Genomic DNA, 26,640 nt, shown 5'->3' with positions numbered 1-26,640 from the left:
TAATTTCACTGGTCAACTTACAGCCAAGTCGGGCCAGTGTTGAATGATGTTCCTTCTCAAACCTCAATCGCCTTTATAAGGAGAAAAAAAACAAAGTCATTTTAATACCAAACCATAAGCGATTCTGTATCTGGCTGTAGCAGTGAATTGCATCTTGAAGTGCAGTGATTTTCTTAATGAAAATAGCAGCGGATTGCCTCCAGGGTAGTGAAGTGACTTGAGAAGCAGCAGGACAACATGAACAAAGATGGAAACCTCTTGAAAGGTGACAACTGTGTGAGAATGTATTATAATTCTGAGTTTGAAAAGGTGGTAAGAGGCAAAATCTGAATGTATTGTAATGCTAAAAAAATCACTTATCATTTCAGATTTTGATATTGTTCAAATTCATAATGTAGATTTGAATTGCTTAATTGAACTCCCAATTCTTTCAAGCCAAAATGCTAGATGCTTTGTAAGAAAGAAATCAGATTTGCATAAAGGAGATTTTAGATGGTAAGAATTCAATTTAATGCAACAAGACCTAACTTGAATTCTTGTCCAAGTTAATGAGTTAAAGTTTGCAAGAGGGGGGAAAGGATTTAACCTTAAGGAAATCCTTTTATTTATGGTGTTGATGCAACCATCATGAAAACTTTCAGATTTCTTCATTTTTTATACTTATTAACTTGACAAAGTTTGATGCTTTTTTCTCTCTTGTTTTGTAAATTAAATTGGAGAACGAGAAGCTGGAAGGCTAGAAGATGTTGAAGACTTCAAGTAGATGCAAAGAGATAGCTCAAACTCAAGATTTTAGGCAAGAGGGATGCTCGAGGATTCCAAGAGAGAAGGAAGATTCAAAGTCAAATTATCAAAGGATAAATTCAAGTTTACAAATGCAAGTTCACATCATGGCAATGAGAAAATTTCCAGGAAAGAAGATGGAGAAGATTTGAGAAGATGAAGCAATATGGGAATAGGCCATCACAACCGAAGGCTTGAATATGTTGAGTATCAAGAGATATTTACTCATGACCAAAAGATTGATCAAGTCTACAATATAAAGATGCTGAAGTGGTGCCCACTTGTCTTCTACTAATCAAAAATTCCAATTTCAAGCACATTCAATCAAATTATACCAAGTATACAATTTTCTCAATGGCTATAAAAAGCATCGTAATTTTTTTGTTGGCCCTGTTATCTCCAAAATTTGCACCCTAAAAATTTGCTTTAAGTCCTAAAACTTGCAGCGATCTTAGAGAAACATGGGATCAGCCAGAAGTTGTGGGTAACTTATAACTTGGTTGAACCTCCGGATCCTAGGCCAGTTCCTGTATAATATATCTTATACCTTACTTATACTAATGGAAATGTGAAAAAATTTCAGATGGAAAAGGGTAAAAAGATGACTTAAAACTCAGAAAAACTTAAAGAAGTAAGGTGATACACCAAAATTGATAACACAAATTACTGCTATACTTGAGACACAACGAAAGATTTGACAAGACATTCACAAGAATCCTTATTTGAAAATTTGCTAATTCACATCAATAATTTAAGAGAAGGTCTATGAACTCTAAAAATATACAAAAGGAATTTGATCACAATCGAATACATCAATAATTTAAACACAACACAAAACCTGTGAATAGCTATTTATAAAGAAGGTACAAGATAAGACATCATTTAGAAAGGCCTATACTTAAAACACAATTTGAATAACATCAATCACCTTAACGCACACAACTAAATCTGTCAACTCCAAAAACTGGTTCCAATGAAAACTCTATTTTCATCAAAGGTCCTCAAAACAGTACATCTGCATAATGGATCAAAATCATAAAAAATTACACTTAAGGATCAAATCACATAAGCGTCCTCTCTTCAAAATCTGAACCTCCTCCTCAAAAACAAGAGGGGTATATATAACAATCTGCAAAACAATACCACCCTCTATGAAATCAGGGAGTCTGGGTCGAAAAGAATCAGTTAACTGCTTATCAATAACTTTTAACAGCTTCAAAAAATATCTCATATATCTCCCACTGAGTCTTGACCATCCATGCATATAAAAAGTGTAAAAAAGACCCCAAAATTGCCACAAATAACTCCATAATGGACTCCAAACTCTTCAGTCTAAACTGGGCCTCTAAAAATATCAACTGAGACTGCCCCTCAAAATTTGGCATAAAAAACGTAAACTCCCTCTCGACTGGCTGATACTTCAAGTTGAACCTAGAATTACAATGCAAACTCTTTTTTAACTCACTCTTCCCTTTTGAACTTATTATTTAATTGCATTGTAAAATTATTATCATTTAAATAGTTGATTTATAATTTATCAACTAAAAATAATAATATTTACAATTTTAAATGGAATGCAATAATAATAAGTTTATTAAAATAATAACATAGATGTTAAAAGACCAAAATCTATATTATTATTTTAATAAAACATAAAACGTCCTTATTATTCATGGACCCGAAATTTTCTAAAAGATGATTAAGGAACGAATAAAAGGGAATGCGAGAGTTATTTGGTCATTATCATCTTATTTTGCGTTTTGCGTGAGAGAGAAGAAGGGTTTCCTTTAACCCTAGCCGCCTGTATTTCAGATTTGCAATTTGCTCTCTTGTTTGGATGCCCTTTTAATGGTGAACAATGCCGCTGTTTGGACGCCATTTTACTGGAATCTTTGCTATTTGGTCTCTGTTACTTGCTTAGCCGTGATTGAGGGCGTGAAAATGCATGGATTTTTGGAACTGACTGGTGTTTGTCTGAAGTCGAGGGTGCTCAACCTTGGCCGCTGCTCAACCTTTGTATAAGGGAAACTTCTGAGGCCGACAACTGGTGATTTAATCTGTCTTTCCCCTCTGTTATGGCGTCATTTTCTTGTAGATTAGCTTCAAATTGAAACATTCTTCTATCTCTATGCTGCTTTTATAAAATATGAGCAACCTCTTTAATTTCGGATCTGTGGCTTTTCTCTTGAGCTGATGCATCTGCATTCTCATGGGTTCTTTTGAAATTATTCACCAAGCTTGTAAGAGGGTTTTTTAACTAAATGATGCAATATCTGGGCGTCATCTGTACTGATGTATTTGTGATATTCTTGCTGTAATGAAACAGATATCATGGTAGTACTATTCTTTTGCATCATTTACTTATTGGAATGTAGTTGTACTTCCTCATGTTGGGCTCTGCCTGTTAGAATGATTGCAGACTGTGCTTTTATGAGGGTTGATAAATGCTGAACGTTGCAACTTCTGTGAGTTTTTTGGCTCCTTGCTGGGTTGTTGTTTGAACTCATTTATGAGGCTTCCTTGCTGTTTATGAGTTTTTTACTAAGATGTTCGCAAAATGCTCTTATAGATAGTGATTGCTTTGCTGAAAGTAACTCATTCATTGATCTCTGTTACTTGCTTTCATTGTTGAAAGTTGCATATAGACACCACATTTGCTGATAATAGATTTATGACATATGAAGTTCCTTGCTGAGTGTATATAGTTGTACTCTTAGAGACTGTGATTCTTTGCTAAAAGTCATACCAGATTTCTTGTTTTATCTTTGCTGGAAATAAATTCTTGGGCACCAAAAATTTTTCTGTTTAAAATGACTGTGTTATACATTTGTCATTTCTGATATGTTTCCATTAGTTGCTGTTTGAACTATACCAAATTTCTTATTTGGGTTTTAGTTAAAAGATGCATATGTACGCCATATTCCCCTTGAATCTGTGATTTTCTTGGCATAGAATAAACACAACAGCAAGTACCTTTTTCTGAGATAAATTAATGTCATAAAATCTGGCCGCCATTTTTTGGAACTCAAACCTGTGGAGCCTTTGCCTTCTCCTTAAGATTCTTTGTTGAACCCAATGCCCTCTAGTCTGGTTTTGCTTCCTTTCCAGTATTATTTTCTTTTCATTCCCAACATTGTGCCTTTCCTAGTGGTGTTGTAAGTTTATGAATATTATCTTGCTTCAGTTTGCATTCTGACCTGTATGACACATTCTTTTCACTGGCTGAAAAATAGTTATCTTTTGCTGTATCTGAATCTTATCACCGCGGCTTTCATTCTTGTTGTACGAGTGAAACAAAAGATTTCAAAACTTTTGACAGTTCGTCCCTTTAATACTTTTGTACTTCATGATTGACGTCTCTGTTTGCTGGTGTATATCTATATCTTACTGAGATGAATAGCATGTAAGATGTTAAATATGAGATTTGAGTGAGTCATCAGCATTTCTTAGATCCATTGGATCTAACCCATTCTCTTCTTTGTGAATACAGGGATTGGAAGCACAGAACGGGCGATGTCTGGAGCAGCGAGAGGATGGATGCAGTTGCATGCCATATCACCAGTCATTACAGGCAATGACTAGTGCCCATGATCCTTTCTCCTTTTATCCTTCTATTCAGTTATTGATTTCAGTAGGATATAGATGTATGTCAGCATGTAGAGACTACTCTCACAGTCAGATGTGTGAGAGAAATTTACTTTCAGCATTTTAATTTCTGTCATGATTTACTCCATCATGCAAATACTGAACATTATTTCAAATGAATAAAATACCTTTCTTTGATGTATTTTCTGAAAATTACTTTGAAAGTAATAAGCATATATTCCTTCATTTGAACATGTGTGAAAAATGAACAACAAGCCCATAGGGTGGTACCTTTATTATGATGGCTACCTTAATTAGGTTTTGTAGGAGTTAACCTTGGTTCTTGATCTTGAATCAATCTTGACCCTTCATTGTAATTGAACACCTACAAAAGGCCAAGGCCTTCTCATTTGTAACTCATTGGATTGGAGGAGGCTAGATTAGAGTGCTAGAAGTAGTTGTAGGTTAGTGAAGGGAGAGATTTGATCAAATTGTTGTTATAATACTATCAAAGTGATTGATGATTTATGTTGGTATTCAAGGTGGATTATTTAATGTTGCTTTGGAGTGTTGCATGGTTTCCTCAATCCTTTACTTGGAGTAGATTTATTTTTATTTTGTTTGTGGATGAACTCGCATGACTCAAACAAACCTAGGCCACTGACTCTTGCTAATTTTAAGTGTGCCTTGTGTGGTGAGCTAGTGAAAATACTCAACTTCAATTGATATTCAATCTTTAGTTTCCATGCATTAATGGGATTGAAGAGGAAATATTAATTTGAAAATCATTTGAGTACCTTAGAAGCTTGCATTAGGTGGGTGGAGGCATTGACAAGATTGCATCCAATAGAGTCCAAGTTCATCCATACTTCCTTGCATTCATAAGTTAGGAGTAGAAGTAGAAGAAGTTAAGTCTTAGTTCAAGTAAGAGATTTTCATTGCACAGTGTGAAGTCAATTCTATAGAAGTTGATATCCATTGATCAAACAATGTAAGTCCCCTTAGTGATCCTAATAAATCACATTATTTCATTGAGCGACTATCCACAATTGAAGGAACCTTGAAGTCATTTCATGTTCTTACTTTGCAAGCTTAGCATGAGAAGTGAACTTATTCAAGAGAGAGTTGGAGATTTAGCATTTCATCAATGTTGTAGTGGAACAAAACTCACATCAAGAAGTACCTGATGCAAGAGATGAAGGCAAAAGGAAGAGTGAATAAAGGTAAATGGCAAGGCCAAAATGGTAAGTTCAAGTGTATATCAAGGCTCAAGAGAACAATCCAAGACATGGATAAGAAGGTTATGTTTGCAGGTATGAAGAAGGGTTTAGCTACATTTCCACATGAAGAGATCCTTCAACAACATCCACTAAGTGGAGGACATCATTCTCACAGAAGGAACTAGTCAAAGGGGACAGATGATGCATGTTTCCAATTCTTGAATCAATGGAAGGACTATTGGATGAAACTGCATTTGAAGAACCAGAAGATGAAGTAATCAAGTATGATCTACAGCAATACAAATTCTCAAGGGAATTGGGATCATTTTCTAGCCGAGGGTATGGTGCAGGGGCACCATGTCAAATCATGTAAATATAGTCTCAAGTTTTTGAGTGTTTTTTCTTTTGTGATGTAATAAGGTCTTAATAGACCATTCCTTAGTATTGAGCATCTAAGTTGGCCATTTGGTCAGTAGGATGTAATGTTGTGCGAAAATTGATAATGTTGCTCTTATTGTCAATTTGATGTAATTTGGGTCTAGTAGGAGAAGATTCCTGTAGATTCTTGTTATGAGGTGGAATAAGATCTAGGAAGACGAATGCTCATGATTTTAGGTCATTTAGGATCAATTGTGAAATTTTAATTCAAACTGCAGAAGTTGCAAGAAAAGTTGTCAAGCAAAGTGCTCCAGCAGGCAAAAGTGGTTTTGATGTTGGTTACATTTCAAAGGTCAGTTGATAACAGTTGGAAGGGATTGCCCAACCTTAAATAAACCCTATGGCATCAACCAAAGCGGTTGGAAATGTATTGAGAGAAAGATCAATCAATAAAAACTTGACTGTTCCCACGTTTTTACCAAACCTGTGACCGTAACAGTTAGCTGTACAGCCTTTTACAGTGACATTATGACCTGAAATTGATTGTAGAAGATGAAGCAATGTATTACCTGTCATATGCATCTGGCTTCATTGATTTTTGTGAAGATTTAAGCGAGATATGGCATTTTTCCTATAACTGGGTCTGAAACCCTTGCCAATGAGGGCTTGGACACAAAATTAGTGATTTGTGGCACTTCCCACCAATGGAATTTCTTCTAAATTGGTAGAATGAAGACTTTAGGGGTGCAGCTTATGATTGTGAAACTTGCAGGCATATTGAATGGTGTTTGTAGTCACTTTAATGATGCCTTAACCTGCTAACCCTGTGTTTTTGGCTTAATTGACTGGACAGGAGTGAGGGTTTTGTAAAATGAAGGGAAAATGATCATTCCAAGCCATGGAATTTGTGATTCAGACTAAAAACTACTTTGGTAAACCCATGGAGAAGAGATTTTGAGTTTGGAGTGGTGAGAGCCAAGAGTTGCTTTGGAAAAATGTCCAAATTGCCTAAAGAGCATATTACCAGTCAATTATTGACTGAAGTGTTCCAAAACCCTGTCATCATTTTGTCTATGCTTTGTAACTCCCAGAAGGGTATTTGAATATGTGGTCGGTGGATATCTGTGATGTCTTGAAAGTTGTGCCCTGTTTTGTCATCTGCAAGGGCTACTAGGAAATGAGCCTGCTCGTGGAGAGTGCCTCTCAGTTTGGGAAACCAGAGATTCAAAGGATCATTGTTGGCTTGACTATGCTATGTCCACTTGCCCTAAGGAAGGTGCACGGATAACTTTCATGAACCCCCCTTTGGAAAAAAGTATAAAACTTTGGCGAATCCAACATTATTTCAAGAGGAAAATTTTAATTTCTATTGGTGATTTTATTTTCAAAGTAGGAAAAAAACAGTGTTACACCGGTGCGGGGGTGCGGGGGGATGTCGGGACGAGTTTCGGGTGCGGGAAAAAAAAGGGCCTTAAATTGGGGACAGCGGAGGTGCAGGTGGGGGGGAGAGGGGCGAGGGGGTTGCATAATATATATATATATGACTGCAAATGCTAATTATGAAATGATACTTCAATATATTATATAACATACCAAATATAGTTGAAGAGAGAAAATTGAAATGCAATTCACAAACCATAAGTTCAAACTTGAAACTTGAAACTTCATAACCATTACCAATGACCATTTAACAAATTAACTTAGTTCAAGATGCAAGATTCAAAATTCATTGTTCAAATATGAATATCATATATCATAAAGATGGTCATGATGACAATGAGCCGAATAGCATGAAACAGTGAAATGAAATAATGTATCATAGCCATATCAAAGTGAGTACAATCAATAAAATGACAAAATGTCAATAATGAAAATGGAATCATCCCAAGTGCTTTCTAATCATCCGAAGGGTTAGCTTGCTTAAAAAACAAATTAAAAAAGAAATGCAAAAAGTATTTTTTTTTATAACTTTTTGGGCTAGTCAGCCAATCGCACCCTGTGAGCACCCATGCACTCACCCCCACACCCGAGCACCCGAGTCTCACCTCCCACCCGGGTGCTTGACCGGTGCAACCGAGGTGCGGCAGCGCTTTTTCGGCTCGCGGGGGGTACTTGGGTGCTCGACGCACCCACACTGGGTGCGTACGTGCACCGAGTGCGCACACCCGGGTTACACTGGAAAAAAAATGATTTTATTCACAATTTTGTTTCCATCATATGAAAATTTTGTAAAGCCTTAGCGAATCTTTCATTATTGAAGAAAATCGTGACCAAAAGTACAAATACCTAGCAACCATAATTTTATATCATTTAAAACACAATAACCCTTTTTAATAACTGTTAGATGATCCTAAATCAACGGTATAAACTCTATTTCGGGCCAAAATGTTAGAGGACAACAAGTTTTAGAGAAGGAATGACATCTGTCCACAATCAAATCTATTTTGGGCCAAGTTTGAAAAGATTAAAAGTTCCTTGAAAAGTCTCTGGAATATGTAATGTCCCCATTTTAGCAGTTGACCAAGTGTGTGTGCGTTAGCCTTGTTCTACATGGTCCCGAGGGCTAACGAAGGGTTTAATGGGATCTTGGAGTGTTTTGGCCTAGTCATTTCCAATTTGGGCCAAAACGAAGTTGATTTACTTAGTTTCACGCATACTTACTATTTTTAGTAAGTCGGCAGGACACAATGCAGGTCAATTTTGGTGATTGGATTTGATACTCTTCAGTAAGAGTTTTTCGATGAGCTATCACTCGCATTATCCGGAGTCCGATTGCTAATACATTTTAATGCCTGAAGTTTTATTAAAGTAACATTTAATTTAATTGTAAAATATTAAAGTGTTACTTTAATATTTATTTTATGGGAATGTGTACCCAAAGGAGACATAAGGGGTATTTTAATATATGTTTTATATACTACACATCTTTTATCCCACATTGCCCATATGAGTTGAGTGGACCCTTGGAAATAGAATAAAAGGAAGCATTTATGGCTTCATTAGCCAGGTTGAATATGAGAAGAAATTGGTATGTGAGTTGCAGCTCCGTTCTTGGCATTTGAGGACGTCTATCCTCTCTTGTAACATTCTAGACGTCATTCCCTTGAGGTTTGGCCTTTGGAATTCTTTGTTATTGGCTTCATTATCAGGCACTTTAGTTGCATTTCCAACTACATGCAGATTTGGTATTTTGCTCATATCTTCTTCACCACTTTTCCGACGCTTATGCCGCTTTGAGGGAATGATATTACGAAGGTAGTGGACTGATTGAAGGACAAAGCACTGTAGCAACAAGTTCGAAAGCATGGGCTAGAGTATTATGTCAATACTGCTGAAGTAATTAGTGAGTTGATAAATCTGCCATGTATTTGGTTTTATGAATTCTGAAAATAACATTTTATTAGTAGCAGTTCATTTCCACTTTGCACATTATTGTAGTTTCTTTCTTGTTTATGTTGTATGATACCAATTCTATGCACAAAACACAACAAACAAATAAACTTTTGATTTCCGGAGTTATAAGGGGTTTAAAACATTAAACGGAGAAATAAGAGGTTGAATGCAAACTGTTTGACAAAATTCCTTTCAGCAAATTGGTTAAGTTTTTTGGGACATCCAGGGGTGCCCATTACAGTGGTATCAGAGCTATAAGTCCTGCCATCCTGTGGAGGTCTTATAGGGAATTTGGAACAGCCGGATAGAGGGAAAAGTGTTTGACGAAATGTCAAAACACTAAAATCAGAAATTAAAAAAACAAAGGCTAAGCATTTATGTTTGAGCATGCGATAGGGGCCTTATAATTTCCGCGATACCAGAGCAAGACAAAATAGGATTTCAAACTTGCAAAGCAAATAGTCTAGTACATCCGTGCAGGGGGACATTGAATCCAGCCATACAGACACAAAGGAGATATTCTTTGATCAGGACAACAATATGGGTGATTGAGATGACAGGAATATAGGATCAGGCGGAGGCGGGAATGCTGGTCCAGATTAGGGGGACGTAATGTTCAGACAATTACTGGATACATTAGAGCAGGGGCAGCATATGCAGCAGGAGCAGAATAGGCGAATGGACATGATGTTGCAGCTCATGGCTAGACAGATGGGTGTCACTATTAATCCAGGTGATGCCAACAACAGAAACAATAAAAATGAGGGAAACAATAACAATGGGGGAAACAATAACCATGGAGGCCAAGGCAATAACAATGGTCCTGAGAATAACATTAATGGTAATAATGGACACGGCAACAATGGGAATGAGGCTGATAACTTTAGACACATTGCACGCCCAGCGCGGACTGCGAGCTCGAGACCTCTTCTACCCACCTTCCCACCCAGAGATCCGGTTCAACCAGTAAACGAACCGCAGATTAACGATTTACATGATCAGTTTAGGAGGGACTGGGAGGCTAGTGGACCGGACTTTCAGGCGGATATTTCCCTCAAAGATTATATGGACTTGAGGATGAGACACATGCCTAGAGTAGGAGGGAGGAATCAAAACTTTGAGCTGAGAAAGCGAGTTGGAAAAGTTTCCTTACCTTATTATGATGCTTCAGAGAAGATGACTGCACGAGCTTGGGTGCAGAAGGTAGATACATACTTGCAGCTAAATCCTATGCCTAAGGAGGAGGCTATCAAGTATGCGGCTATGCACTTGGATGGCATTGCACATGAATGGTGGCATCATGGCAACATGAATAGTGGCATCATGGCATGGTGACTTTGGGGCATAATCAGATTACATCCTATGAAGAATCCACCGAAACATTGATTGAGAGATTTTACACTAGGGATCCCGAGTTACATTTCAAGGAACTAGCACAGTTAAAACAGTCAAGTTTTGTGGATGCTTACATTGCCGAGTTTCAGCGCTTGTCTTTACTTGTTACTAATATCTCTCCTAGGAGATTGGTGGTGTTATTTTGTGATGGTCTTGTTGATCCATTACGAGGTTGGGTGAAGGGACATGATCCACTCACCTTAGCTGAAGCAACTAAAAAGGCACAAGATTTAGCCCCTTCGGTATACAAAGGAAAAAACCATTCAACAGATTCTTCCTACCGCAAGGACAAAGACAAAAAATCGTTTCAGAAAGTGTATAGCAAACCCAAAGAAGGATCAAAAGGACTAGACAATGAAACCTTGAATGAACTTCGAAAGAAGAAGCTGTGCTTCCATTGTAGAGAGCCTTGGGACTTATCTCATAAATGTTCTCTCAAGGCTAAGGCAAATCAAATGGAGTATTTTTCAGCAGAAGATTCAGAATCAAAGGGGGAGGATCAGCACTCCGATTCAGATGAGGGTAACACTATAGAGGAGAGCAGCATTCCTAAGGATGATAGATCATTGGCACGCTTGACAGGGGCCCAAAAGGCAATCACATTTAAGGTCAGGTCTACTATCCAGGGGCAGAAAGTGATATCTCTTATTGACACTGGGGCTACACATAACTTCATAGATGCACAGTTGGTAGCCAGGAGAGGGTTACAAACAGAGGAGCATGATGGGTTTAGAGTCATGGTGGCTAACGGTGATAAATTATTATGCACTCGGAAGATATCTAATCTTCACATCGGGTTTGGAGATGGCTACGAGTTGAAGGATGAGTTCTATGTTGTGGACATGGGAGATTATGATGTCATCCTCGGCATGACATGGATGGCTTCACTAGTGGAGTTCACACTCAACCTAGCGAAATTGGAGATCAGATTCCAGCATGAGGGCAGAACTGTGGTACTTAGAGGTCTTTCAGATGGAGGTTGCAGAGTAGTGTCCTTGAGGAGAATGCAGAGACTTTTTCGTCATGATGACATAGAGTGGGCGGCAGAGTGCTACATTATGCCAACTTCACCAGAGCCACAAGAAAAGAGTCATCCACCAGATATCCAGAAGATACTTGATAGACACACTAAAGTATTTAGCGATATTCCTCATGGGGTTCCTCCTGACAGAGGGATGGAACATGTTATTGAGCTCGAAGAGGGAGCCAAACCAGTTATGATTACTCCCTATCGTCATCCTAAGGAACACAAGGATGAGATAGAGAAGGCGATTAAGGATTTGTTGGAGATGGGGCATATCAGGCCCAGTAAGAGCCCCTTTTCTTCAGCAGTAGTATTGGTAAAGAAGAAGGATGGGACGATGCGCATGTGCATCGATTACAGGGTACTAAATAAGAAAACAATTAAAAACAAGTATCCCATTCCTAGGATTGATGAGCTGATTGATGAGTTGCATGGGGCATGCTTCTTCACCAAAATTGATTTGCGATCCAGATACCATGAGATCAGGATGAGAGCAAAGGACATTGAGAAAACAGCCTTCCAATGTCACTATGGCCACTTTGAGTTCATGGTTATGCCATTTGATCTAACCAATGCACCCGCTACATTTCAAAGTTGTATGAACCAGGTATTCAGGAAGCAGCTGAGGAGATTTGTCTTGATCTTCTTTGATGACATCTTGGTCTCAGTAAGACCTGGGAGGAGCACTTACATCATCTGGAGAAGGTGTTATCTATTCTGGAGGGAGAGTCATTGTATGCCAAGGAATCTAAATGTGAGTTTGGCATGACTAAGCTCCTTTACCTTGGGCATATCATTAGTGCAGATGGCATTCGGGTTGATCCTGAAAAGATTAGAGCTATTGTAGAGTGGCCTACTCCCACAAACCTTACACAGCTTAAAGGATTCTTTGGTTTATGTGGTTTTTATAGGAAGTTTGTTAAGGGATTCTCACAGATTGCTACACCCTTGACAAACCTTACCAGGAAAGGAGCCTACGTGTGGACAGGGGCAGCACAGAGGTGTTTTGAGCATTTCAAGCAGGTAATGTCTTCATGTCCAGTTCTAGCTCTACCGGATTTCACGAAGCCTTTTGAGCTTCATTGTGATGCATCAGGTGATGGGATTGGAGCAGTATTGATGCAGGAGAAGCATCCCATTGCATTCGAGAGTAGGAAGCTCCGGGGAGTTGAGAAGAGTTATTTTGCCTATGACCGGGAGATGTTGGCCATAATACATGCATTGGCCAAATTTCGATCATATTTGGTAGGTGGACATTTTGTGATCAAGACTGATCACAACAGTATTAAATACTTCATGAGCCAGCGTGATCTTAATGACCGGCAACAAAAATGGGTGACTAAATTGCAGGCTTATGACTTTGACATAGAGTTTGTCAAAGGTAAGAAAAATGTGGTGGCTGATGCCTTATCTCGGAGACCTCACTTATGTGCTCTGGCAGAGATTTTAGGAGATTGGAGAGATCGGATTATAGCAGAGTATGTCAGAGATGCTTGGGCTTCTGGATTGATTTTAGGTACCATACAGGATGATCACTATGAGGTGATAGATGGATTGATCAGAGCTCAGGACAGGGTTTATTTGATTCCGTCATCACATTTGAGAGAGGCGATACTGAAGGCATTTCATGATGCACCCACAGCTGGACATCCGGGGGTCTTCAAGACCTACAGGTAGATCCGAGAGCGGTTTTCATGGAAAGGGCTCGAGGATGATGTTCAGAGGTATGTCAGGGAGTGTGTGGTTTGTCAATAGAATAAGGGAGAGCACACATTTCCTGCAGATTTATTACAGCCCTTGTCCATTCCTGATAGGAAATGGGAAAGTATTTCGATGGACTTCATCACTGGTTTACCACGAGTGTAGGGAAGAGATTGCGTCTGTGGTGGTGGACCGCTTGACGAAGTTTGCTCACTTCTTTGCTATTCCGTCCACTTACACAGCAGCACAGGTGGCAGATCTTTTCTTTAGAGAGATATTCAGGTTACATGGGCTGCCCAGATTCATTGTCAGCGACTGGGATAGTAAGTTTATGAGTGTTTTTTGGCAAGAGTTGTTTAGGTTGTGTGGTACAAATCTTACACCTAGCACTAGTTATCATCCACAAACAGATGGGCAAACAGAGATTGTGAATAAATGGGTGGAAGGATATTTGAGGAACTATGTAACTGCACAACAAAAGGCTTGGATCAGATGGTTGCATATGGGAGAGTATTGTTATAACACCACTTATCATATGTCCATCAAGATGACTCCTTTCATGGCACTCTATGGTTATGAAGCACCTAGCTTCACCGATTTAGTTTTGGGGGACAGTAGAGTGCCCAAAGCCAAAAACTTATTGCAGGATAGTCAGGACATCCTGAAAGTGCTCAAAGAGAATATACAACAGGCCCAGAATCAACAGAAATTGTATGCTGATCAACACCGAATAGAGCGTAGCTTCGAGGTAGGGGATATGGTTTACTTGAGGCTACAACCATATAGACAGTCATCACTCAAGAAGAGCGGAGCTGAAAAGTTGAAACCTAGATTTTATGGTCTCTACAGGGTGATTCGCAAAGTGGGCAAAGTCGCCTATGAGCTTGAGCTTCCAAAGGGCAATTGAGTGCACAATGTGTTTCATGTGTCTAGGCTTAAGAAAGCCATTGGTCAGAATGTAGTGCCTTCTGCAGATTTACCCCCTTTGGATGAGGAGGGGAAGCTTGTGTTAGTACTCGAGGCTATTCTGGACACCAGAGAGAGGAAGCTTAGAAACAGGATAGTGAAGGAGCATTTGGTCAGATGGAGAGACCTGTCGATGGAAGATTCTACATGGGAGAGTGAGCAGGTTATTCAACAGGCTGGACTGAGATTGCTTGAGGACAAGCAATTTCAAGGGGGGTGAACTGTAATGTCCCCATTTTAGCAGTTGACCAAGTGTGTGTGCGTTAGCCTTGTTCTACATGGTCTCGAGGGCTAACGAAGGGTTTAATGGGATCCTGGAGTGTTTTGGCCTAGTCATTTCTAGTTTGGGTCAAAACGAAGTTGATTTACTCAGTTTCAGGCATACTTACTATTTTTAGTAAGTCGGCAGGGCACAGTGCAGGTCAATTTTGGTGATTGGATTTGATACTCCTTGATGAGAGCTTTCCAATGAGCTATCACTCGCATTATTCGGAGTCCGATTGCTAATACATTTTAATGCCTGAAGTTTTATTAAAGTAACATCTAATTTAATTGTAAAATATTAAAGTGTTACTTTAATATTTATTTTATGGGGATGTGTACCCAAGGGAGACATAAGGGGTATTTTAATATATGTTTTATATACTACACATCTTTTATCCCACATTGCCCATACGAGTTGAGCGGACCCTTGGAAATGGAATAAAAGGAAGCATTTGTGGCTTCATTAGCCAGGTTGAATATGAGAAGAAATTGGTATATGAGTTGCAGCTTCGTTCTTGGCATTTGAGGACGTCTATCCTCTCTTGTAACATTCTAGACATCATTCCCTTGGGGTTTGGCCGTTGGAATTCTTTGTTATTGGCTTCATTATCAGGCACTTTAGTTGCATTTCCAGCTACAGGCAGATTTGGTATTTTGCTCATATCTTCTTCACCACTTTTCCGACGCTTATGCCGCTTTGAGGGAATGATATTACGAAGGTAGTGGACTGATTGAAGGACAAAGCACTGTAGCAGCAAGTTCGAAAGCATGGGCTGGAGTATTATGTCAATACTGCTGAAGTAATTAGTGAGTTGATAAATCTGCCACATATTTGGTTTTATGAATTCTGAAAATAACATTTTATTAGTAGCAGTTCATTTTCACTTTGCATATTATTGTAGTTTCTTTCTTGTTTATGTTGTATGATACCAATTCCATGCACAAAACACAACAAACAAATAAACGTTTGATTTCCGGAGTTATAAGGGGTTTAAAACATTAAACGGAGAAATAAGAGGTTGAATGCAAACTGTTTGACAAAATTCCTTTCAGCAAATTGGTTTAGTTTTTTGGGACATCCAGGGGTGCCCATTACAGAATAGCAACACGTGCCAAGTCTATGTACTTAACATATAACCTAACTTAAAGTTTTACCACATTTTGACGAATGTGACCATCGAATAAGAAAAGCCTCAGAAATTGTATGCAAAAATATTTAATTTGTCACGTGGAAAGATTAGATTCCATTGGCGAAGTCATCACCCAAATAAAAATAATTATGTATCATTATTGGCGATTGGCCTAAGCATGGGACCCAATTTTCATTAAGTATGGGTAACATGGCCACCCCTAATGTGCAATTTTTTTTGCTAGATTCAAGGTCCCTAATAGGTCAAATTAGCCAATTGCCAAATATTCGTCACTAAAATTATCCTTGCTAAGGTGTCTCCAAAGTCAGAGTGCAAGTTGTGAAATATTAACGCATCTTAGGGGTTTGAAGGCCTTGGATGAGCAAAGCTCCATTTGAAGGGATCTTGTTTTTGTGAAGGGTGATGGTGGAGAGTTGGTTGGAAACCAACCTAAAATGAACTCATGTCAATTGGAAGTTTTTAAAATGCTAAGGTCTATCTGTCCTTAAGAATGAAACATTCTAATATGATTGCTTGTTTAGGTTGTGAGGAAGGAATGAGCCCATTCTTGTAAACTATGATATCAATAGTCTAATTGCCATGCCCTACTCTGTATCACATGGTACCTTTGTGCCATAAACCATTTGGAAATCTTAGAAAACTATCAAATCATGACTTCAATAGAATCGGAATATATTTTGCAATGGTTTATCCATCAAACAATAGTCTATATGGTGGTCTCTCATCATTTATTTTATAACTAAGTTGTCGACATTGATGCGGATGCGGATGCGAGAATCAGTGCACGGATGCATGATTTTTTTTCGGATTTTGGATGCGTCTATGTGTGTACATGTGTGTGTGTGTGTGCATGTGTGCGTGCCTGTGTGTGTGTGTGTGTGTGTGAGCATCCAGAAATGCAAGAAATATACAAAAAATCATTCCATAGTATGATAATTCACCATTGATAGTTCAACTTCAAACTTCACAAACACAAATATACAAATTGAAATAAATAATTAGTAAATTACTTGCATTCAAGATTCCAATGCAATTTGAATTACAAAATCAGAACTTAGTTCACAATTCACTGTTGATAAATCAAGAGCCAAGACTCAAGATTCACTAATTAGATTCAGACTTCAATCATTCAGAATCATAGGATGTGTTTGGATGCCCACGGAGGCTCTGTGGATGCACCTGCAGGCTCGGGAGGCACTTCTTGGGCATATCCACAAAGAATCCGTGGAGAACTGAGAATCAAAACACATTGCACCAACATCCACTGATTTCTAGAGAGAATCAGTACCTTAGTTTTTTAAGCTATTCGTAGCTACCACTTGGATACTGTATCTTTAGTTTTCCAAAGTGGAACTAGGCACCTTTGGGATCTTTACTACAAGTTTAATTCCCATTGGCTTTCCTGGACTCAAGTCAAAGAAAAACTCAATCTAAGCTATGCAGACTATGAAAATTTTTGGCTATAATTGAGGTCATACCTTGTCAACACTTGCACAAAATATCTATGCATTCTTGCAAGTCTTGATGGGAAGATTGAAAATAGTAAAGTAATACTCCTTTTGGCAATTAAACTCCAAAAAAGGAGATAAGTGGCTTTCACCTTACATCCCTTGATGTAAATTTTGAATACCAAGTGTGCTCTACAATCATGCAATTTTATCTAGACTAAGCACTTCAAATGGTTTGGAAAGTCATTGCAGGGCCCAAACTGACCTTTTTTATCTAGTGCCTCCTAAATCAAGAGTTTCTTATTGGCATCCATTTGATTTATATTAGCCTCTCCAATACAATATGTTTGTTTTATAGATTTCATCACATAGCGGGATGATTATGTGGTAGCATTGTTAATAATGCAACCAAGGTTCAAATCCCTAGAAGGGTCACATGATGTTCATGCCATGACTAGCTCTCTAGGCAGGCATGTCATTGATGGATGTGAAGGGCGAGAGGAGTGATAAAGAGACAAGTGGGGAGGATGGTTTCCCTATCGTAATCAAGGAGGATGGGTTCCCATTGTGATCCTACTAGTTCAAGGCTCCAGTCAAAAGCAATTATCACCGATCAAATATAAAAAAAATCTTTTTTTATAGGCAATTAAAAAACCCTACGTCGAGTCTTTAAGCCTTCCTGTAGAACAATGTTTTTCTTGGTGATGGGTCAAGTTCTTTGCAAACTTTTCCTAGCTATGACATGCAACTAGATTAGAGAAAAAGTTATAAATAGAATTGCATCCATTAGAACTTATAAGGAAAAATTATGTTGTGGATGCTAGCTTTGCTATTCAATCCAAGTCGTTGGTGATCTCTAGAATGCTCATGCAGATTCAAGTTCAAGCATTTCATGAGAACTCTAACACCTTCAAAACCTTCTTGAGCATTTTCGACCAAAGGTTTGCCCTCCAATGATAGATCACTCTGTACGGATTGGTAGCACAACCGCTCTAAACCTTCTCAATGCCATCCACGTAGCTGTTGTAGCGTCAACACTTCTAAACAAACAACACTCTAGATGGATGTAACCACCTCCACCTTCCGCCCATCAAGTTGGTGGATCTCCACCTCTACAATCCTCTTCGTGTGCTCTCAAAAGCATGAATAGACCACTCCTGATCAACAAAAGCTATCTTGGCAATATCCCATTAAGAATGTGCAAACTTAGTGACTTGGTTTTAGTACATGGTCTCTTCATAAAAAGACATTCCGTAATATCAAATATGCAGGAATGAGCATATACCCCTATATAGTGTCAAGCGAGAGATAAATAACTAGTATTAACTTCAAAGAATTGTTGGAAATAAGTAGTTTGGTAGACAAAACGTTCTGAAAGAGATTTAAGAAATGGCATTGGGCAACTGAAATAATTGATGGACCATTACGCTAGTTAGAAAATTGTTTGTACGCACAAAATAACAATCCATTAGTCATTTACTAAAACAAAACAAAAATTCCAAGATTTTAAGCACTCTGTCTTGCAAGCAATGGACTTTTTTCTGTCTGTAAAGTAATACGAGTCTCTAGATATATGAAGACAAGCACGATTGAAATGAAAGAATTTCGATCTCGGAAGCTTACCCAAAAGATTACAATTATACAGATATTATTACTGGCTGTTTAATGGTGCTTTCGCACCAAAACCATGAACTGCAGCGGAGAGGGAAGCCAAGTTCCACGATGCCTAGTTGACTTTTATATAAAATGATATTGATAATGACTTAAATGTTTTTAATAATATTAACCTTGGCAACATTCAAATGTTTAATGTTGGGTTTACGCATTTCCAAACTTTTCATATATATTTAGCGTCAATTTAGGAAGAAGCAATGAAATTATAAAGGGTGTGAGGGTGTACCAGAATTGATGTTGTGATATTGGTATTAAGATTTAGTTGTGTAGTTTTTTAGTCAAATCTATTGATAAGAATTGATGTTTTATAATGAACAAAGATTACATTAAGATAAAAATAAAATATTCAAGAAGAGTCTAAATTATTTATTTAGAATGAATTGAAAATATGTTAATGCATTTGTAAAAAAAAAGTTAGCAGAATGATCATATCCTATTTTAAATTTGATTGAATTAAAAGTGGAACAAAGCAACAATTGGTTGAAAAGGAAACACCCACAATATAGAGAATGTTGGATAGAAAATAATTGTTTGTAGTATTATAAATTTAATATTTATAATAAAATAATATTAAGTAGTTAAAGCTTAAAAATTAATAGTAAAAGGAAGCCTTGGCTAGAGTTTGGGTCTTGTATTGCTTTTCTAAATCTTGTGTATTTGTGTGGCATACCACATTTACTACTAGTTGATGTTGGTGTTGGAGTTGTGACAACATAAGCTCATGGCATCCGCGAACAAACGACTTTGCAAGTTTGTGCCAAATATGTTTCACAAAGTATACCCTCCCCTAATGTTGTGCTTCACATTCAAGATTTTCAATGTATGTGAGTGGCTAGAAAAATGCATTTTGATTGGATATTTTGTGGGTAGGGTTACTTCTTAAAGCATGCTACAAGAATGGGTTGCTAAGGCCTAGATGTTGGATACAATTGGATTGTGTGTTGTCTTTGATGTTATACAAATGTCATATCATTATCAGTCAATATATGTCGAGCTTACTCGGGCAATGAAGACAGTTCTCAGTGTCTACCAAGCGTTCTTGTGTTTGCCTAGTTCAAAAGGCAATGTCTACTGAGTTCACTCAGGCGTCAAAGAAAAAGTTGCAAAAAGTGAGTGTTAACTGAGCTCACTCAGTTAATGAAGGAAAGTTGGATGGAACCAGTGCTAACTAAGCTCACTCGGTTGCCAAAGGATTTTCTTAAGTTTGCAATATTAACCGAGCTTCTGTTGGTTAACACAAAAAATTGTTTCTGAGTTAGTTTCTACTAGAGTTGGGTGCGCTAACGAAGAATTTTCTTATTTTGTTGTACTAAGCTTAATTGATCTATCTATTGATTCCAACCGACTAAGGTGATGAATATTGATTATTCTAAGTTATATTTGAGCGGACTTGACAAAGTGGAAGATATAAGTATAAGGTCAAGTTGTGATTTCAAAGTGTGCATGTGTAAGAGATGATGATGTGATTGAAGATCTAATGATGAGTAGAGGAAGTGAATTTGAAGGATAAGTAGAATATCCTTGTGGAGCAGCAAATATATTCAATCACAAAGGATTAAGTACAAGCCAAAACAGAGATCTGTAATCAACAATTCAGTTGCATTCAAATTAGGTCATCTCATTGTTACACTAACCATTGTGGCAATGATCTAAATCTCCTAATAGAGTTGACTTAACAACGATTTGCAAATCCTCTAACAAGGTGGCAATTCCATTGAATTGTTCTCTCAAGACCTCTAACAAGGCCACTCCTAACAGGGTGATTAAATCCTCTAACAAGGTCACACCTAACAATGTGTTTTGTAACCTTTAACAGGGTTGGCTCCTATTAGGGCTCACTTCAGAAGAGTGAAAAACAGTAACTAGTTGTAATTGGTGATTTTTTCCAAATTGAGTTTCCACGTTAAATCCTGCTGTCAAATGTGTTCATGCTATTTTCTTTTATGTGTTTGCAACTAAGTTAAAGTAATGGTAATCACAAATAACATCTAAAAGTTTATATGTTAAATCATTTACCGAGCTAATCCAGTTATTACCAATTTACAGCATTCCATGTGTTTCAACAATATTCAATTATCTATTTGTCTTTTGTACTAACATCTAAGGGATCTAGAATTTATTTTTGTAGTAACTGATTCACCCCTCCCCTTTTAGTTACTCCTCTTATATTTCCAACAATTGTTATCAGATCTTTTGGTTCTTGTGGAAAAGGTTTCAAGGACCTAAGCTAAAGATCAGGATATCTTACAAAAGAGAGATCCTCGAGCTGAACAGAGACAATTTTGCAGCATGGCAAGGACTTATGAGATTACATCTAGCTACCATCAGTTATTCAGGTTGCAAGTATCTTGATGCTGAATACAAGACTCCCACTGGAACTTTATCAGTTGAAGACATTGCTGAAAAGAAGAAGAATAATATCATGATGATTGATATTGCATCTGCTCTCAGTTATGTTGAATTTGATGAGGTAAAAGATTGCAAAACTATTTTTGAAATGTGGAACAAATTGAAAGATATTTATGGAGGAGATGACAATGTAAGAAGAGCCAAAGCAGAAAGCCTTAGAGAAAAATTTGATCAAATGAGAATGAGAGAAGATGAAAATATTGCAAAATATGTAGAAAGAATCAAGGCCAATGTAAGTGCAATCAAAGCATCCAAAGGAGACATTAAGGAGAAAATTGTTGTAAGTAAAGTGCTTAGAACTCTTCTTCCTATTTATGCAATTAGAGTGTCTGTTATTCAAGAAAAGAGTTGTGATCCAAATAACAAAATAGGTTTGGATGTTCTAGTTGGAAGATTGATAGCTTTTGAATTAGATAACTATGATAACTATGTTCCTGCTTCAAAGAATGTTAAATCTGCATTTAAAGCCAAACTCACACTCAAAGAAAAGGGCAAAAAGGCAAAATCCAATCAATCAGGAAGTGAAGAAGATGGAACATTAGAAGAAATTTTAGACAATGATCTTTAAGTTGTTGAAGCCCTGCTTGCAAGGAAGTATTCCAAACACAAAGGAAAGTACAAAGGTAAAGTTCCTCTGATCTACTTTTCTTGTGAAGAATTTGGTCACATTGTTGCTAGGTGTCCAAACAAGGAAATCAATGATGAGAAGAAAAGTAACAAGCATAAAGGCAAGAAGGACTTCAAAAATTATGAGAACTCCAAAGACAAAGGTAAGAAATCTTGTTTTACAACTAAAGATTTTGATAACAGTGAAGATGAAATGGTATATATTGTTGTGAAAGATGAATCTAGTGATGAAGGAGATAAGATGGCACTTACCTCTCATGTTAGCAAAAATGATATATGGATTATTGACAGTGGCTGCTCATATCATATGACTAATGACGAAACAAAATTTGAGCATATGGAATATTATGATGGAGGTAGTGTAAGATTTGGAAACAATGAACCTTGTAACATAAAAGGAAAAGGATGTATCTTGTTGACTAAAGAACTTGTATGTGATAATGCTTATTGGGTTGAAGGACTAAAGCATACTATACTGAGTGTGGCATAGTTGAACAACATTGGATTCAAGGTAGAATTCATGAATAGACAGGCCAAACTACTAGATGGGAAAGAAAATCCTATTGGATCTGGCAAGAAAATAAAAGGTAATCTATTTTATCTTGATCTCAGTGATCATTCATATTTAATTGCTCAAGTAGAGGAAAGTTGGTTATGGCACAAAAGGCTATGTCATGTGAACTTTGATAACCTAGTTAAAATAAGCGAACATAGAAGAGTAAGAGGTATTCCTAATTTAAAGAAACCTAACATGGGTCTTTGCAAGAATCATTAAATTGGTAAGACAGGAAAGAAAAGCTTCAAGAGAAAAGACTATCAGTCAAAAGAAGTCTTGGAAATTGTTCATATAGACTTATGTGGACCTATTGGAATAGAGAGTTATAGTGGAGAAAAGTTTTTCATTCTTTTTTTAGATGACTACTCTAGAATGATGATAGTAATGTATCTAAAAGATAAATTAGAAACCTTTCAAAAATTCAAGTGGTATTTGGCAAGAGTAGAAAAGGAAACTGGAAAAAGGTTGAAATGGTTAAGATCAGACAGAGGTGGTGAATTCATCTCCTATGAATTCAGTAATTTTTGCATTGAAAGAGGAATCAAAAGATAGGTATCAGCCCCTAGTACACCATAGTATAATGAGATAACTGAAAGAAGAAATAGATTTATCATGGATTGTGCAAAAACTTTGATGATTGAAAAGAATGTTGCTCTCAAATACTGGAAGGAAGCTATCAACACTACAGTTCATACCTTGAATAGAGTTCAATTGAAGAAAGATTCAAACAAAACACCTTGTCAACTATGGTATGGCTACAAACCTTAGCAGCAAATTTTATATATTGAAAGATTCTAGGAAAGGCAAATTTGATGTAAAAGGTGATGAAGGCATATTTCTAGGATACTCCTGCAGAAGTAAAGCATACAAATTTTTGAATTTGTCTACTCACAAAATTATAGAAAGTGCACATGTCAAAATTGATGAATTTGTAGAAAAGAGTGAAGAAGAAAGCAACAAGGAACCTGAAGATTACCGAAGATTTGTTTACTATGAACCTGATACCCTACCAAATCTATCTAAGAGATAAGAAGCTTCATCTCTTGAGTCCCTAGAAACTTCAATAGTTATCGAGTTGCAGACAGTGCAACCTGAGCTACAAGGACCCAAGTCAGAATAAAAGGCTATGGAGCTAGTTCAAACTAAGCTTGATGGACCTGAGTCATAGACAGAAGGACCCAAGCTTGAAACTAAAATTCAAGAAGATGTTGGAACTCACTCAAAGACCAAGGAACCAATGTTAGCAAGATATGTCAGAAGGCATCATGCACTTGATCAGATCATTGGAGACAAATCAGATGGAACAATGACAAGAAGCAAATTAAAAGGTACATGTTTACTTGTTGAATTTAAACCTAAAAGTTTTAAGAATGCTCTAAAAAATGAAAGTTGGATTGAAGTAATGAATGAAGAAATAGAACAAATAGAAATGAACAAAACTTGGACTCTTGTTCCTAGACCCAAGGATAAAAATTTAATTGGTACAAAGTGGGTATTTAGAAATAAGCTGAATGAAGATGGAAAAGTGTTAAGAAACAAAGCAAGATTAGTGTGTAAAGGTTATTCTCAAGAAAAAGGTATTGACCATGGTGAGACTTTTGCTCCTGTAACAAGACTAGAAGGTGTTAGAACTTTACTAGCATATGCAACACATAGAGGATTTAAAGTATATCAAATAGATGTCAAATCTACATTCTTAAATGGAATTCTTGATGAAGAAGTCTACATTGAGTAACCAAAAGGTTTTATGGATCCTAGCAAAAGTGACCTAGTTTGCAAACTACAAAAAGCACTATATGGTCTCAAACAAGCTCCCAGAGCTAGGTATGAAAGACTACATAATTACTTGGTACAGATTGGTTTTCAAAGGACAAATGACAACAGTAGTTTGTATATCAAGGAAGGACCAGATAAGAAGATTGTGTTAGAAATATTTGTTGATGATACTCTATTTATAGGAAATGATGACTTATGCAAAGCATTTTTAGAAGAAATGAGTAAAGAATTTGAGATGTCCATGTTTGGTGAAATAAAATTCTTTGTTGGCTTGCAGATACAGCAGAACAAAGATGGTATCTACATCACTCAATCCAAATATATCAAGGAGATCTTGAAGAAATTTGGAATGGAATATTCAAAACCTATTGGAACCCCTATGTCTACTGGACATAAGCTCTCCAAAAATGATGATCCCAAAGAAGTAGATAAGACCACATTCAGATCAATGATTGAAAAATTATAATATGTATTGCATACAAGGCCTGATATTGCATTAGCAGTTGGCATGGTGTCAAGATTCTCAACAAATCCCAAGGAAAATCACATGATGGCAATCAAAAGAATCATGAGATATCTAAAAGGTACTGAAGAATATGGCTTATGATACAAACTTGGAGGCAATTTGGACTTGAAAGTATTTTCTGATGCTGATTGGGCAGGAAGACTTGATGACAGAAAATGCACTAGTGGTGGAGCATTCTTTCTTGGCAAGAAACTAGTATCTTGGACAAGCAATAAGAAAAATTGTACATCTCAATCCACAACAGAGGCAGAATATGTAGCAACAGAAATCAATTGTTCTAACATTGTTTGGTTCAAATAACTATTGGAAGGAATGGAGGTATTGTGATAACACCAGTGCAATCAACATATCAAAGAATCCAATAATGCATTCCAAAACAAAGCATATTGCTATAAAATATCATTTCTTAAGAGAGTTAGTATAGAATAAAGAAGTCAAATTGGAATATGTGAATACAAAAGAACAAATTTTAGACACCAAGCCATTAACTAAGGATGCATTTTTTTATGTAAGAGGTAAGCTAGGGGTCATTCCCCTATCTGAAATTCACTAAATGAAGTTTAGTGAATGCATCAACTAGAACCTGTTGAAGATCAATAAGTTGGTTCAAAGTTGGCAAGGGCGTATTTCAGATGAATCAGTACTTAATGTACATTAGTATTTATAGAATTATTGTCTTTGGCATGTGTTGTCAAGGAGGGAGAAGTTTACTATCATATCTCTAAGAAATTTTTGGAACTAGAATAAAGTAAGGAACCAGAGAGGGAGAATTTTTCAATGAAGAAGTTTGCTAAAAGAGGGAGAATATTCTGAATGAACTTGGTAATAGTTGTTGTAGAAAGAATCCAGTGAAAGGAAGAGCTCATACTAACAGAGGGAGTTCTCAAGGCCAAATCCAAAATTTTATTGTGCTATGACATGTTGTGTTGCCATCAATGCCAAAGAGGGAGATTGTTGGATACAATTGGTTAATTGTGTGTTGTCTTTGATGTTACACAAACGTCATATCATTATCAGTCAGTATATGTCAAGCTCACTTGAGTAGTGAAGATAGTTCTCAATGTCTACTAACTGTTCCTGTGTTTGCCTAGTTCAGAAGACAATGTCTACCAAGTTCACTTAGGCATCAAAGGAAAAGTTGCAAAAAGTGAGTGTTAACTGAGCTCACTCGGTTAACAAAGGAAAGTTGGATGGAACCAGTGCTAACCGAGCTCACTCGGTTGCCAAAGGATTTTTGTAATTTTGCAATTTTAATCAAGCTTCTGTTGGTTAACATAGGAAATTATTTTTGAGTTAGTTTCTACCAAGCTGGGTCTGCTAACGAAGGATTTTCATATTTTGTTGTACTAAGCTTAATTGATTTATCTATTGATTCCAACCAACTAAGGTGATGAATAATGATTATTCTAAGTTACATTTGAGTCGACTTGACAAAGTGGAAGATATAAGTATAAGGGCAAGTTGTGATTTCAAAGTGTGAATGTATAAGAGATGATGATGTGATTGAAGATCTAATGATGAGCAGAGGAAGCAAATTTGAAGGATAAGCAAAATATCCTTGTGGAGCAGCAATGATATATTCGATCAAACAGGATCAAGCACAAGCCAGAATAGAGATCTGTAATTAGCAATTCAATTGCATTCAAATAAGGTTATCTCATTGTTACTCTCTAAATATTGTAGCAATGATCTAAATCTCCTAACAGAGTTGGCTTAACAGCTATTTGCAAATCCTCTAACAAGGTGGCAATTCCATTGAATTTT

General features: G+C 37.1%; 1 protein-coding gene across 1 annotated transcript in view; it reads right to left on the bottom strand.

The window, feature by feature from the left end:
- LOC149564504 (uncharacterized) overlaps nt 1–19,066 on the bottom strand; it is a 195,798-nt gene extending 176,732 nt beyond the window's left edge. Inside the window, exon 1 of the mRNA XM_089818046.1 lies at nt 18,932–19,066. The gene's annotated coding sequence lies outside the window, so the exon portion shown is untranslated. The remainder of the gene's footprint in view (nt 1–18,931) is intronic.
- Between the last annotated feature and the right edge of the window lie 7,574 nt (nt 19,067–26,640).

Source organism: Cupressus sempervirens, chromosome 3 (genome assembly GCF_028749045.1).
Source record: "Cupressus sempervirens isolate cs-2001-9-10 chromosome 3, ASM2874904v1, whole genome shotgun sequence".
NCBI classification, from domain to species: domain Eukaryota; kingdom Viridiplantae; phylum Streptophyta; class Pinopsida; order Cupressales; family Cupressaceae; genus Cupressus; species Cupressus sempervirens.
The sequence above is the reverse complement of the archived record's forward strand: the minus strand, read 5'-3'. Positions and strand labels throughout refer to the sequence as shown.